The 16,672-nt window shown below is 42.2% G+C and overlaps 1 protein-coding gene across 1 annotated transcript in view; it reads left to right on the top strand.

Annotated features, from left to right (window-relative positions):
- Positions 1-969: 969 nt before the first annotated feature.
- The window catches only part of LOC126252956 (inositol hexakisphosphate kinase 2-like), a 113,664-nt gene continuing 97,961 nt past the window's right edge, over positions 970-16,672 (top strand). Inside the window, exon 1 of the mRNA XM_049953970.1 lies at positions 970-1,316. The gene's annotated coding sequence lies outside the window, so the exon portion shown is untranslated. The remainder of the gene's footprint in view (positions 1,317-16,672) is intronic.

Here is a 16,672-nt window from a genome sequence, read left to right on the forward strand (position 1 = left end):
CTCTGGGCGCTATGGGACTTAACATCTGAGGTCATCAGTCCCCTAGAACTCAGAACTACTTAAACCTAACTAACCTAAGGACATCACACACATCCATGCCTGAGGCAAGATTCGAACCTGCGACCGTAGCGGTCGCGCCGTTCCAGACTGTAGCGCCTAGAACCGCTCGGCCACTCCGGCCGGCAAAGGAAGGAAGGAAGATTGGGTTTAACGTCTCGTCAATATTGGGGGTCATTAGATACGGAGCACAAGCCCGGAGGGCTGTAAGGATGGGGAAGGAAATGTGTTGTGCCCTTTCAAAGGAACCATTCCAGCATTCGCCTGGAGCTATGTAGGGAAATCATGGAAAACCTAAATCTGGACTGCCGGGTTTGAATCGTCGTTAACGTTTCCTTTAGAAGACGAACACGTACTTATTTGTTTGAAGCAGCTGTTTCTAAGACGACGTGTTGATGAGGGGATCAGCACCAGTCTTTACTCCTTTTACGCGAACGCAGATTCGACTGCTATACTGTATGTGTTACGCATAGTAAACCGCGTAACTGTTTTATATGTTTTGTTGACCTGAATTTGAAAAATTCACAAAAAATCTGTTCTATTTGTAACGACCCATACATCAATATATCGTGTACTGAGCAAACGGGACCAATTTTTAAAAGCTTAGCACTATTGCAGATGTCGGACTTAAATGTACGCAATTCTTAAACCTTGTTTCAAGTGTTTATGAGTTTTTAACATCAAATAATTTCGCAGAACTTTAAAAGAGTTGATTCGCCTAGGCGACCTAAGAGTTTCCACGTAATGCGAACGCGCCTACGCAAAGAAACTGTTATTGTTATGTTGTGACAGAAGACTGTGATTCGCCGACATACCACGTGACTACCAGCTGAGCTCCGGTTAGTGGTGGGGAGCGGCGCATGCGCATTGAAGGTCGCAGCACCAAGCCGCCTGCCGTCAGTCTGTCTTCAGAGCTCGACGTGGTTGGAAGTATCAGACAACTGCTTGATCCCCAAACAAATAAACGCTCTTTATCCTCTTTGTTTTCTATTTCTGTTGAGAAAGCATTGTTGGCACCTGTGGTCTGAACAAATTTTGAATCAGTCTCGAAGAGCGTCGCTGGGTGAGCGTTGATTTTTGTGCTGTGCGGGCAACTGGCGGCCATCTTTACTGGGGAAGCGATCGTTACTCGCAAAGCTTGTAAGAACTCTTAATGAAAGAGGAGTTTCACACACACAGGAGAGCAGAACTACGCTTTTAAGTATCCAGAAGGGAATAATTTCGTAACTTACGTCGAGGGGAGACAACACGAACAGCAGGTAAATGCAACACTGATATTTTAAACATATCTTTTATCAGAATTTCATTCAACTACGTGCAGTACATTATTTATATTTGCAGTTCATGCAGTATTTATGTCAGTCCAGTGCATTAGCTTTTGCGATTTGTTACTGTTAAAGCTTGACTTTCGTGCATGGAACTTCTACAGTATTGTTTCATTGCATTTACATACTCGTATATATTGTGATCATCCTGTATTTTGTATCCAATATTTGCGTTAACCTCGTTTCTGAAGTTGGTTTGTTGTAAATAAGAAACCTAGTTTTCTCATATCTTTAGTTGTAACAATTCCTTTATCCGTATGTAGAACCAGGTCAGTGGACTGTTGACAGGAAATGTTCTCGTTCAGCTGATTGCATGGTCAGCAGGCGCGTTGATCTGAAAGCGGTCCAAGTTTTTTGAGCTAGTGAGCTATCGTACTTCAATAAAATCATGTAACTTCCGTTCCTGCTGACATTCTAAAATACATTCTTAAACATTAATAACCTTTTTTCTGTCTGGTTATGGAGGATAAAATTCAGCATAAACAATGGCCTAAGAAGTCAACCCCAAACCATCCTGCGTTGCTACGATCAAGACCGTAATTTAAGAAAAATTTGTTTTCTATCAGAAACGTAGTGTATTTGAAGAATTGTTCAGGTAACCTATTTACTAGCGTTAGAAAGTTAACTGATTTACTCTGTCTGAACATGACGAGCCTTATTATTATTGGTTCAAGGTCACAAGTAGCGCTGTGCCTTTTGTTTTTATTATGTTGTTTGCCCGTTGTTGATTTCTACATTACATTGCTGTTAACGTAATGCGTTTTGGATGCTCTGTGGATGAAATTGTATTCCGCGGCTAGAGAATATTAAATGCATTGGTGTTCCATCTAGCGTGCAAATGCGGAATTAACCGTTTGGCGCTAAACGCAATTTTTGCCTAATGTGATCGCTCACGTGCAGTAACTTAAATGTTATTTTCTTGTTCTTCGTTTTATCTCGCCTATAATTTAGCAGGTAGCGAGTCATTTAACAAAACCCATAGCAATTCGTTCGATGTACAGGTTAATTTCCAAGTACTAAATGATGGTTTGGTTTTCAGGACAACACACAAATGTGCGTTGAAAAGTTAGATTAAGATGTAGAAACGATACCATGTATCGCAGAGGATGAGCACACTTAGAAATTACGTCCTGCACAGCTTGTATCGTAATTAGTATACTAACTGCTGTCTTTTTATACGGCGGAAGTCAAAGCAGTAGCAACATTAAATTAAAGCCGTATTGACTGTGAAAACGTGTCATATTTGTTATTAGATGCTTCCGTAATTCATCAGAATGTTTGGGTTTGTGTATACAAAGTTATGTTAACGCTAACAGGCCTTTTTAAAGCCTGATAACCATACAGCTATGTAGTAGGTTTTAATGTTACTAGTACCGTATGTAGATAAGCCGAGTGTCCTGTGCGAAGTTATAAATATCCTTGCATTGAAGTGTTAAAAACATCAGCTGAATATTGTTAAGAGGGACAACTTTGGCTTTTCTGCTAAAAAGATAATGAAGTTATCTTGTAGTAATTCCCATAATTATTCATGTGAACAGATTAGCACTGGTGTAATAGGGTGTTTGTGGGTAATCCGAAGGGGACTCGTGTGGAATGAAGCACTAACTGGCTGTCCACAGTGAGCACCTGTTTTCGTGCTCTTAAATGAAGCAACACACATATGAGCATCGAACCACATGACACCCCAAAACCAAACTGCCTAACCTCTAAAACTGAGGTAACACAGTTGTTTGTTCTGAGATAATATATCCTATGTATCGATACTGTTTCGTCGTTCAATCGCATCCTGCTAGAGCGAAGGCCCCGCATGCTTCACAGAAGTATTTTTCAGCGGCAAATTCTGAAAGAGAGGTAGACTGAATCGTTGTCAAACCATGAAGGCTGCCCATCACGATGGGATTTGAGGAGCACTACGTTTGAGTAATTAATGAGAAACGGTCGCTGTCTACAGATTTTAGAAAAAGAAAACGTTTCCATTGTTTTCACAGCTGGTGATAAGGAATTTGACATGTAATTAATTCATTGCACCTGCAAAAATACTGAGCTCCATACGCTCTTGAAGTGCTGTTCCACAGCATAATGCAATAAATTATGTTGTTTTTGCGACTAATACAACTCAAAAGAGCAGTTTTATCACCACTTATCGTTGATTTCCCTTCGAAAGTGACAAGTAGCACAACAAGCCGAATCATCGTTAACCGATATTTATCCACAACGTAACGATTGTATACAGGATGTCAAGTACAGGAAAACACAAAGCACAAAACGTGCCCGTACATACAAGTTCCGTAGACATTCGTGTCAAGAAAATACACTCCCTTCAAACCTTTGGAAATCTACTTTTATTGATGTCTGTAAGGATAAATGCCTTTACTAGTACATTGTTCGACTAGTTACAGAGGAACGTAACTTGAGACAAAGCTTTAGCTTTTATAGTTACATTTAATGAAAAAGCGGTTCGCTTGGGTTTGAAAGAAACTCGCTGCGATTCTGAATTTACCATATCTAAGGTTTCTCATAGAGTCATTAATCAGCCAAATTATATCTTCTGCTTGGTAAAGGTCTCTATATTTTTCCACGCATTACTGCCTTCCATGATAGGTAGGACTATCCATGCTTCTCCAGCATGTTTGTTTACTTCCACCTGTCCATGTTTCAGTTAATCATAGTTTTATTTCTTGGAATCCGAAACAACTTAATTAGCCCATCTTCCATTTACGCAACTGGCTTTACATCTGGAGTTTCAGACTCCAATTTTCCTTAAACATTTGTTTCTTTACCTGTCTTTTCTATGTATGTATGTTCGCTCCATATCTCCTCCTAAACCACAAGACCAATTTCAGCCATACTTGGCACACATATCACTTATTGCCTGGAAATCATCTGCCAATCAAAGATGTGAGGGTGGAGATGTAATAGTAATGTAGTCAACGACGCACGAATACTCATACTTTAGTCAACCAGTATTTGAGAATGAGCGCACTTAGAGACTTGCAACAAACTTCACACATAATTTCGAACCTTAACGAAACTTCTTCTCGCTGATGACTCCCACAATGATGAAAGGGAAAAAGATCATCGCTTACTACATTTCCTCATGTAGTAAAACCGCCACATGAAGCATGACGTCTACTACTTCTTTACTTCTGAGTCTATTCACAAGACATTTCGCATACTGTAGCTACATATACCATATGCATCTGCAAAATTATATTATTGTACAGCGCATCATTGAGCTGCGTGAAAATGAAAATGCTAGAGATGCAGGTTAAACATGCGTACAAATACGTGTGGAATATGTTAAATATATTTAGCATGTGCGTACCCGAACAAAGCTACGGGTAAAAAGCTCATCCTAAACTCCTGGAACGATTGCAGCCAAATTGTGTTCAAATATTAGTTACAATCTGGAAAGAAATATTGTGGAGGTAAGAACCACTAGCCCCCTGCTGCGGTGAGCGTGATATCGCGGAGAGATGGAGCAAGAGGAAATGGACAGTGAGAGAGGAGGAGGAGATCGACACAGATAGGGGGAGGAGAGAATGGACAGTGAGAGAGGAGGCGATGAACAAAGAGAGGGAAGATGAGGAGATGGACAAAGAGGGGGAGATGGACACAAAAGGGAGGAGAAGAAAAGGAAGAGGTGAGGGGATGAGATGAACGGAGACATGGGGAGGAGCAAATTGACAGAGAGAGTGGCAGGAGGTGGACTCATAGAAGATTGGAATAAATACATGGTGTACATAAAGTCCGGGAACACTTTCAATTATTTATGGTGCAAGAACTAAACACTGTGCAGATGTCATACATTTTGCATTTTGAAGAGAAACTCTGAGAGTTTTTTTTTTTTTTTTATATACAGACATTCGATATGCGAACTATGAGTGACCCAGCAGACGTCTATACGGTAATCGAATTCTTGCCATACCCGTCCCAGCATGGCATCGTCGACTACGACAGTCGCTTCCCATATTCTCTCCCGGAGCTTTGCTACATCACGTGGTAGTGGCAGATCTTTAAAGTGGCCCCGCAGAAAAAAGTCACACAGAGTGAGATCTGGTGGTTGGGGAGGCCATTTCATGAAACAGTTGTCCCCTTCTGTAGCATGGCTGATCCAGCGATGCGGCAGCTCCGTGTTCAGGTACCCACGAACTTAACGATGAAAATGGGTTTGAGCCTCGTCCTGCTGAAAGATGACGGGAGAGTCCGATTGCATTTGAGGCATCAGTCATTGCTGCGACATGTCCAGGTAGGAATACCAGTGACAGTGCTCTCGGCGAAGAAGAAAAGCCCGTACACTTTCCGACGTGACAAGGCACAAAAAACATTTACGTTTGGGGAATCACGCTCAAATTCAATGCATTCGTGTGAATGCTTTGTACCCCATATTCGACAACTATGCCTGTTCACTTTCCAATTAGTGTGAAAAGTGGCTTCGTCGCTAAAAATTAAGCGATCAACAATGACATCCCCATCCTCATCCAATTGTTGCAACTGCGAACAAAACTCAAAACAAAAACTGTCATTGAAGCCATTTCGAGTTCACGGAATGCACGACGCACCGATTTCTTTGGACTCCTTATGAATGTCTCTCGTACGCGCTCCACATTCACTCACACTGGGACGTCCGCTTCTCTTTACCGGGCACAAGCAACCCGTCGTAACGAATTTGTTGTGCTAGTGGTAAATGACCTTCCTTGTTGGTGGCATCTTACCATTCTTGGTTCTAAGCATCCGTTGAACAGCTCTAGGACACTTGTTTTTGTCGAACTCAAACACACAGAAAGCTCGCTCCGCACCTGAACTCGCCATGTTTGCGTCTAGCGTTGACTATGCTAAGGCAGTATACACGAAAAAAAAAAAAACTTTCAGGGTTTCTCTTCAAAATGACATATGTACGATATCTGTACAATGTTTGGTTCTTGTGCAATGAATAATTGAAAGTGTTCCTGGACTTTATGTACACCCTGTACATCTACTGGAAACGCCGAGTACTCAGCTTGAGATAAAGTGAAATCAGTTTCTTGTAGCTCGAGGGAAGTTATTTGGGATCTTGTTGAAACTGAGCGAAAAGCTTATTTTCAAAATCTGCAAATCACAGATAGAATGAATGTTTACTAACCTAATAATATTACATGCACAATTTAATCTCTCTGCACATACACATTGCGCAAGGCAGTGAAACAATCCAAGGGAAGTGTGGCCTGTGTACTTCGTAAGAAAGAAATTATATGTAACGAATGGAGGTGATTATTATAGCTGAGAAGCTGGTCATATTTGTTCTTTTTAAAGACTCCCATCAGAATTCTTACGTCTTAAGATGCTGCGTGTTATCATAACTACCAGAGATCTCAAAAAAATTAGAAAAGAAATGGCGTCATGTTTACTTTTTGAGTTATGTAAATTATGATGGCGTTTCTAACTCGTATCTAGGTTTTAGAAATTATATGAATGCGTATAACAGTTTTAGAAATTGTAACGTCTTTCCACTTCGGTCGTATTTTATGAGAATTTGCTGATCTATTTTCATTCATTTGGGTATAAACCACTTACCTAGTTGCGTTTTCGATTTAATAAATCGTCCATGTCAAAAGCTTTTTGGCAGCCCATTTGAGTAAATACATAAACGAAAGGATGTGTTTGCTGTGAGATGTTTCTGTCTGGGGGCAGAATCAGAGTCATTCTGCACGTGAAGTTAGGTTGTCTCTCATAAACGAATGGAAAGGCAGGAAATGTTGCGTCCGGGGCAAGGTTTTGTGTCGCCTCTCGCTGAGGCCATCGGATAAACGTAATGCACATGAGCGTTATGTAACGGCGAAAACCGGTTATACTCGGTTCTCGGGTTATCGTAGACTCCCGGCCGAGAAATCGACCAAAAGGCGCAGCTAGCCTTGTGTATTAGGCAGTCGCCTCCAGTTTCTCACCTGTCTGGTCTTAACGGGCTAATAATGGTACTGATGCATAATGATCAGGCAACGTTCAAAATACAAGTTACGTAAACGCGTCTATCCAAATTAACTCCTTTCCTGTACTATTGATAGAAACATCTACTCTTTTTTTTTTGCTTTTTATGGTACTGTACACAACTATCACCATCACGAAGCAAGTTCAGCTCTGGATTTTAGCCGTTACATCTTTTCAGAACTACATTTAAAAGCTCATGTCACTGACGGTACATTCACTTTGCCTGATGGCGAATGCCCGAGGATTCGGCGATGAGTGCTCAACAGTAATAGGCTAACATAGTCCGTAGTTTCTCGACTGAAAGGTTCCCAATCTACGTCTGTGACAGCAGCGCAGGTTCTGGAGAAAACATCAAAGTAACGCGTGGCAGTTTTAGACGGACTTCCTTAGAATGCTCTGCACGCAAACGTTTTTCACTGGACATCGCCCAAATTATCGCTGCTCTAGAATACCGTGCGAAAGGATTGAGTCTCTGGACTCGCATTCGGGGTGGGAGGGGGGGGGGCGTAGTTTAAATCCCGCCAGGCCATCCAGATTTGACTTTTCCGTAGTTTCCCTGAAGTCGAATGCCACGACTGTTTTTATTGATAGGTCAAGGACTATTTTTTTTCCAGTTCTTTCCAATACGAGATTTTTCATTGTCTCTGGCTGGCTACTTGCAGAGCAACTGCATTAACAAATCTTCCTTTCTTACCGAGGAACTGCTTGTTCCTTGTCTAATACACCGTGTAGTCAGCATACGTTAACTGGTGCAAAGACACGCAAGAGTGGCTTTTCTGCAGTTGGAATTTACTGCAACAACATGAGATACTGCCACAATTTTCGTAGTTGAGAACTTAACCGCTTGCCCTAACTCCCGTACCACTCAATAGCGACAACATTGTGGTTAAATTTTTTTGTGATAGCCTTTGGCAAAAGTGCGTCTGCGTCATCTGCATTGTATTACTCGTCCTTGCTCCCTTTCTTTCCAATACAACGTCCTGCTTACCAGTTCTTCTTGGCTGTCTTTTGTATCAAGTTTTTAATTCCTGGCAGTTACCAAGTATTCGTCTGCACTTGATGCTATGAAGTGAAAAAAAAATGGTTCAAATGGCTCTGAGCACTATGGGACTCAACTGCTGTGGTCATAAGTCCCCTAGAACTTAGAACTACTTAAACCTAACTAACCTAAGGACATCACACACATCCATGCCCGAGGCAGGATTCGAACCTGCGACCGTAGCGGTCGCACGGTTCCGGACTGCGCGCCTAGAACCGCGAGACCACCGCGGCCGGCTGCTATGAAGTGAGAATCGTCCGGTTTGCCCTGGCGAATAAGAATCCCCGAGCCCTGTGGTGCCTTCATCTGCCAGTGGATGTGGTTTGCCACTGCCTTCCTCCGACATTCGTGTGTTGCACCGCATGAGTACAGCGTAGATGACTTTATGTTACAAGCGTGCTTCTGAGGCTCAGAATGTAGTACTGAAAGAAATAGGGAATGTTAAACTTGTTGCCGGAAAGTTGATATCTTCTCCCTAAAGCCATGCTCTGCAATCTTAACTTAACCATTCGTCGAACAACGCTGCATGAACAGTTATTTTATGTTCTCGAGCCATAAGCATCCGACAGTCATGTAGAATGTAGCTAGTGACAGGCGCAACGATTGTACGTAAGACTTTTACACCGTCACCGATCTTTATTTTTCGCTGCAAGCAGACGTTACAGATTTTATATCACCGTATCTGTATACCTCATTACCTCTGTGTATCGAATGATCTCGCCCTCGACAGAATTTTAAACCCTGATCTTTCCCTCTTGCTGCAGCTACTATTTTGTGCACTCATACTCGGTAGAGAGGCACCCTGTGTGTGGGGGCGCGCGCGCGTGCGTGCGTGCGTGCGTGCCTGCGTGTGTGTGTGTGTGTGTGTGTGTGTGTGTGTGTGTGTGTGTGTGTGTGTGTGTGTGTGTGTAATTCTCGCTGAGCAACGGAATTCATTGGACGCTTGTTCCACCACGATCAGTGATGTGACCGTCTTGCGTCGGTGATTTTCCTGTGTCTTTGTGTATGATGAATTGTTCCCCAACGAGGCCATAAGATATTAGTTTTAGCTAAATTCAAATAACAAACACACTTTGTTTATTTCAAGTCACGAAGGTGGAACAGTTGGAAAGACGCTAAGAAGAGCGGCGTGATTTTTCGACGAATGTGGTCAGCACGCGGATATTAAAGTGATGGCCAGTAAAAATGAAGCATACAACAGTCGTTCAACACCAGAAAGTATCGCAGCTTATTTATCCATGGCGGTGATGTTTCATGAGTCAGTTCCCATATAGTTGGTTGGCATCTCCGAAGCATGCTTGAAACCAAGTTTTCCGTATATTCACGTGGGAGAGACCTCCACATTCAAATGCGTTGACAGCTGTTTCAAAGTGAAGTCCTTTTTTCCATTGCAACTTCTTTTTGATACCATACATTTTCAATAGGTTTAGCCTCAGGCGACTGTGAGGGCTAATCCAATACCTAATACGTTTGGCAGTCCGTATCAAACATCTCAGATAAATTTTTATCGCCATCTGTGCATCTAAATTGTCGGTAAACACGTGCAAGCTGCGCAAACCCAATTGTGAGAAACACCCCCAAATATGCTTTATGGAGACTGCATGCAGGACAAAGGTTCCGTATATGGGATTGTGAAAGAACGCGGTATCTTTTTACCATTTGTCTGTAAAGCCGACCACGTTCTTAATCAACAACATATAAATGCTTCTTTATTATGTGTTGACTTCTAAATCGGTTTTGGAATATGTATGGGCAGCTCGTACGTACATATGCGGATTCTGAGGTTCCTCCCACATACGAATGATCGAGGGGCAGCAGCACCGACACACGACTATGAGCTGTTTACGAACATCAGAAGTTTTGATATGGTGCGTGATCTTTCTACGATCTGTCACCACTTCATGTCTACTCGCTGTTATGGCATTAAAATAAAACTGAATTAACTGTTTCAATGCCACACTGCTTTACTAGCCTTGGTCCTATTGCTGCTGGGTATATCCTTGCCTTCCTCTGACGAGAGGATGTCACTCAACCAGTAGTTGAGAAATTTACTTATTAACTTTAACTGGCGAGGCTCGGTGGCTAATTGGTTAAGTGGCAGACCACAAATCCAAATGTCTGATGTTCGATCCCTGTTTAGTTCTACGATTTTTATTTGCACTTATCACTTTATTCATCTCTGACAATGTTAGTTACTAGGTTGTACAAGCTAAAATTGTGTGATCGCAAATTTCTTTACTTAATTCAGTTACATATTTCGTCCATTAACAATCGTCATCGGATTGATCTGTATCCTTAAACTTAGTGTGATAACGGCTACCCACAGTATTATCGTGTTTTTGCATCTTGTGACGATGCAAAACATTGCTAAAAATTTTATTTGCGTCTTTTACTAAGTTTAAGGAGACATATCAATCTGATGATGATCGTTAACAATCGGAAGCGGTAAATTAATTAAAGAAATTTTCAGTCAAAAAGTGTTTTAAGTTTTTACGAATTCTTAAACGCTGGATAGCGGCACCTTCAAGGCGATCATCTTACCCATCATCAATGTTAGTTAATGTGAAAATTTCAGAGTTGCACCAATTGTTACAACTGGCTGGATCAGTCAGTTCAAAGTCGAAAGCGTACCGCTTCCTACTGGACCATACCTTGTAAAGCATTTTAGTGTTCAAACAAAGCTTAGAGTTTATGACGTCTTTACCGTTTTTTTACGTACTACTGCTTAGCTTGAAATATTCCAAATTCGAAAATCATTGCAAGAGATGAAAGTCACACTACTGTAAAATAAAATAAAAACATTCAGCAACCAACCGTGTATCAAACAAAGAAACTTGATATTTGTATTCTGACTCGTTTGTCAATAATGTATGAGAATATCAAAAGATAGTCGAAATGGCTTTTGGATTTACAATCGCTAGGGAGAGCAGCGACACAGCCATCAGTAGATTTCAGGCGACCTTGCAAGAATGTGACGCACAAACTGTGTGCGTGGCATTGCCGGGGAATTAACTGCTTCCAGATTTCGGGACCTGGAATTGTGATGAACAGTTTACAGCACTTATCTGGTGCTGCCTGGAGGTGAGATCCACTTCTTACATCTTGAGTCATTCGAAAGCGCGCATCTGGCGTTCAATTGGACAGTAGAGGTTGTTTCGCTCTGTGCTTGAGTTAAACTAGTTCCTTGCGCCTTACTGACTATGCTGGACGTGGAATTAGCGCACTGAATTACCGAGTACAACATTTTGGGGTGGAGGGAGAGGAACAGATGGTTTTACACAAACATTTAACAAGTGAGGAGGTTTTTCCCAATCTTCTTCGGCTCAGGAGACACGAATATCAAACAGTTGAAATACGATGACACATAGAACACAGTTTATTCGATTTAATGATTAGATATACTACTTGCCTCACTTGGGTTAATTGACGAATGTAAAAGAAAGGGCATCGTCCCCGTGATTACTGATCAGTCGCTAGAAACAAGAGGAATAAGACTTGACATTTTCAGTCTTATAGAACAACAGTAGTAATTATTTTTAACTTATTTCACACCACCTGGGCCGGCCGGAGTGGCCGAGCGGTTCTAGGCGCTTCAGTCTGGAACCGCGCGACCGCTACGGTCGCAGATTCGAATCCTGCCTCGGGCATGGATGTGTGTGATGCACTTAGGTTAGTTAGGTTTAAGTAGCTCTTAAGTTCTAAGGGACTAATGACCTCAGATGTTAAGTCCCATAATGCTCAGAGTCATTTGAACCAACCCACCACCTGGGGGATCGGACTTGCTGTCTCCAAGTGGATCGCCATCGCCTTAGATACTTCGATCACAGAGGCAGTTCCTTGTTTTGAAAATATGACCTCGCCAAACTGAAACCCATAACCCGACAGTCAAACTTCGTGAAATAAAGGTCCCAACGCCCGCAAAAGAAGGAAACCTTACAAATATGCATCTGAAGCTATCGCATATGGCTCTCCAGCCAACAGTATCATACGGTACTTGTGAATTTACAACAGAAACGTAAGTAAAGCGTGCAGGTCCGGCTTTAAAAGGTGTAGGAACGCATTTGCTTGATTGGAATCTCTTTGTGTCATGTATTTTACTGAATAAATCACTAAATAGTGCATGAGCATTGGTAGATGCCTTGATGATATTACCTCATGTGAAAATTATGCGAGTCGCTTTCACTCTGTTTATTAGATATGTTTCTAGCCAGTTTTGTTCTGTTTCAGTCTCTACTGCACAAAGAGTCTGTTTAAAACTTTATAAAATCTTCATAAGAAAAAAGATTTCTGCTTGTAATTTCAACACAAAGTTTAAACGACTTGTGACAAAATGCCGCTGCATCAAATATCTTGCTGCAGAATCTTGTTTTATTGTTAGTCCTGTGCACAGTTCCCATCGTGGAGTACTTCTTTAATTCCAAACTAATGCATATAAATAAATCACTAGCATCAGTGTGTTTTTACATTGAGGCTATATTTTTCAGTAACCAGATGTGCAGCGTTGCTAAGCCTGTGAAGTTCGCTTCTCAGAATCTGTATCACAATGCTGTTGGCACATGGGCGTTCCTGGAACGCGACGTGCCCGCAACTTTAAAGGGGACATTTCACGGCAGACTGCACCTACCAGCGTACGGCCAATACATAGCAGACAGGCAAACCCTCGCCATCCCAATACGCGTCTGCTTTGCGTAAAGAAGTCCTGTCCGTTTCCAAGGCGTTTCGTATGACACTTTTCACTCCAAATACAATAAAATGCATGTTCTCCCTTTTGTTTTAACAGAATCATGTAAAGTAATGAGGGAGAGACGTAAACATCATAGGACACCATTAATCTGCCCCACGTTTAACAGAGTAGCATGCGGTGGTCAGTTTGTCAGCCATAGCCTGTCAAGAATCGTCTGGAAGGGCTTCGACAGTGCAGATGTTACAATGGCAAGGAAATCGACTAAGCGAGGGTATAATTCTACTTCATAGCTTTCATCATAACCGTGACAACAGATTAGAGGCTGAAGTAGCGAGATGGCGTTTACAGAAAAACCATCTTTTAACAAACAGTGGTCTAAACAACAAGAAAGAGGAGAACCACGTCTGGACTACAAGCGTGCGCTAATAGTGCTGCGTAAAGAAGGGCGTGTACGTTAAAAATTAGAAAAAGAAATCACAGTTCCACATTTATGTTCCATCATTTGACAGCAAACGCTGAACTTACAACGCCGTTAGTAATGTCTGTTCATTATGACAAACGCTACCACAAGCGATCATAGGATGAGTTACTTGATCGCACGTACATCGTGGCTTGTTGGCCGTATATGGAAGTTCTCCATTGTTCCTGTGGGACGATGCACATAATTAGGTGACTCCCTAGATAAGAATTGATACATTGTTGCGCTACGGTCGCAGGTTCGAATCCTGCCTCGGGCATGGATGTGTGTGATGTCCTTAGGTTGGTTAGGTTTAAGTAGTTCTAAGTTCTAGGGGACTGATGACCACAGATGTTAAGTCCCATAGTGCTCAGAGCTATTTGAACCATTTTTTGATACCTTGTTGCACCTGTTAGCCGAAAGTACGAGCATTAAGCGTTAGGTTAAATTTCATTTTAAGAGCACCCGTTGTTTACATTTCATTTTTGGAAGCGAGAGTGCGAAGCTACTATTTGATTACACAGGCCTGTTGGTGCCGCGATAATCATTAGAGCTCATGGGAAAGTCTGTTTGATTATCGTTCTTATTGGAGGTGTTTTCACGTTTATAAAATCGGCAAATAAATAGGTATCCTGGATTTTGCTTTTAATCTGTATTAGTGAAAGCCTTTTGTATCGATACCCCATTTCCTTGTGATCAGGTATTTTTGCCTTAGTTTTTAATAGAATATGTTGGACTGCTTTAGCTTCAGAATATATTTAAAAGATTACAACAAGAGCAACCCAAAAATCTTATGGCAAGGGATTATGATTGTAACCTAACATATGCCTCCGTCGTTGCTTTTACATATTGTCTACAAGTAAATACATAAAAATTGAGACACAGAAGATTTGACCCAACACAAGGCTCAACATAAACTGTAATTTTCCATCTTTTCTAGAAAGAAAGCATTTCTTGTAATCTAATATATTTGTCGCTGCCGATTAAATGGTTAAAAGCCATTTTATGCTTATTCCTGAACCGGATAAGGGAAGCAGAACTGAAAGATCAAGCGAAGCCGGAAAAGGACGCAATGCCCGCTCACCAGTCTAAGAAAATGGTGAATGGGCACTTCGCTCAGTCTGTCACTGACCTTCCTGAAACAGGGATTCAGTCTTTGCCCTGTACTTCTTGCTAAAACTTTTGCGTTAAACACTAACTCACCATCGTCTTGTTGGAGGGGGAGTTATTCTCTTGCATTCGGGCGGTCTGTTCCACTGGTACAATTATGCCGTAGTTCAATGTGGGATCTAAACCACGAGGCAACCCGTCATTTTTCGTACACACAGAGCGCAATCCAAAGATCAAAGCCGTGTTCTCCTCCTTAGGTGAAAGATGTGACTGAAAATTATTCTAGGACGTCCCAAAGATCGAACATTAACTTGCATTAACCTTCCGGTACTAACGAAGTCACCAAATCACTAGCTTCATTTCAGTCTCCATCCCCCGCTCCCCGCTCCTCCCGTTTATAAGACGACCAGTTGTGTGAGTCGAATGCCTGTGTGTACAAGCGCCAGGCGACGTCATGTTGTTCCCACGGCTACCGCAAGCGTGGGTGGCCAGTTGCACTTCAGATGCTTCAGCGTTGGATGCGCTCGATTGAACTGTCGGCGTTTCTGTCTCGGTGAGGGTACCCAAATAGCGTGTGTGGCCTCAGGACGGCGACGTAGTTGTAGCCCATGTCGCGACATGCGCCGCCCTCGCTGAAGCGGCAAGTTGTGTCCCCAGCGGCGATATGCGCCCACGCGCTGCAAGGTAGGCGGATGCCAACCGGGCTCGTGGGTGGTACACGACTGCCACGGGGTTTCAGGTTAGCTCCGTGTAGGAACACAGGACGTACGGCGTCAATTACACTTGACAGTGCTGGCGTCAGAACAGGCTTCTCCGTGACAGTAGCATTAAACGAGGATATCTTTAAATGTGAACATTGGTATGACGGCACTGGACTTCGTGAAACATTGGCCACGTATTTTGGAGGATGGTGGTTCCAATTCCCGTGTCCATCCTAAATCGCTTCAGGCAATTTTCGGGTGGTTCCCTACCCATTTCTGGTCCGAGCTTTTGCTTCGTCTCTACTGATGACAATGTCGTCGACAAGACGGTAAATTACAATCTTCCTGTTACCATTCATACATATAAAGTTTGTATCTACCCGGTTATGTAGATGCAGTGTGCGAGAGAAACCTTATTTTTGACATCCTAAACTTTTTCGCCCAAATCCATCGTTGAGTACCATTTTCCGTTGTTCCCTCAAGGACCTACGCCGTATTCTGAATACTGCGTACTTCGGTTGCATTGAAACCATAGCCTCCCTCTGTCAAAAGATGGAAGTTTACTAAACAAAGAAGTAAGATAAATAAACCATGGTGCAAATGAGGTAACGCTACAAATAAATGTGGTCAGTGTTATGAAGGCGATAGATGATGCATGTACCAGTGACGGGGAAAACAGAGAATTTCCCTAACACCTGGCTGCATAACTTCTGTTCTGTTACCGGATAGAGCGATCAGAACCTCCCCCATCTTTTATGCCATGGACATTCACAGCTGTAGAACTGTATCATGATGAAAAAGACCACTTCAGCTGTATGATAAATCTTCATTTATGATCCAACTAGTTTCAAAGCGTCAGAGCTACATCTTCAGAGATACACATTTATTAAATAATTTATTTCAAACGGTAACCAGTAGGTGACCCAACAGTCTTCGTCCACTTGTGACTACCAACAACCTCTTGACGGTTGAACATTTTTACCAGAAGTGGACAAAGAATGTTGGGTCATCTACTGGTTATCGTTTGAAATAAATTGTGAAATTGTATCCCCGAAGATGTGGCTTCAACGCCGCGAAACTAATTGGATCATAAATAAAGATATTTCATATAGTTAAAGCGATCTTTTTTTTTCCATCGTGGTACTCCCCCAATTGGGAAGCAATGTACAATCATATTAGCAGTTGAAATTTACACCGGACACAGTATCATGCAACACACTTTTCGTCCCGATTACAGCTGCAGTGCCTCTTGGTTTGGATTCCATGTGATACCGAAAGCATTGGAAAGTCATCCCGATCCATGAGCTCTCAGACGCCGTGCAACGTGCCCCGCGG

This window comes from Schistocerca nitens, chromosome 4, assembly GCF_023898315.1.
Source record: "Schistocerca nitens isolate TAMUIC-IGC-003100 chromosome 4, iqSchNite1.1, whole genome shotgun sequence".
Classification (NCBI taxonomy): domain Eukaryota; kingdom Metazoa; phylum Arthropoda; class Insecta; order Orthoptera; family Acrididae; genus Schistocerca; species Schistocerca nitens.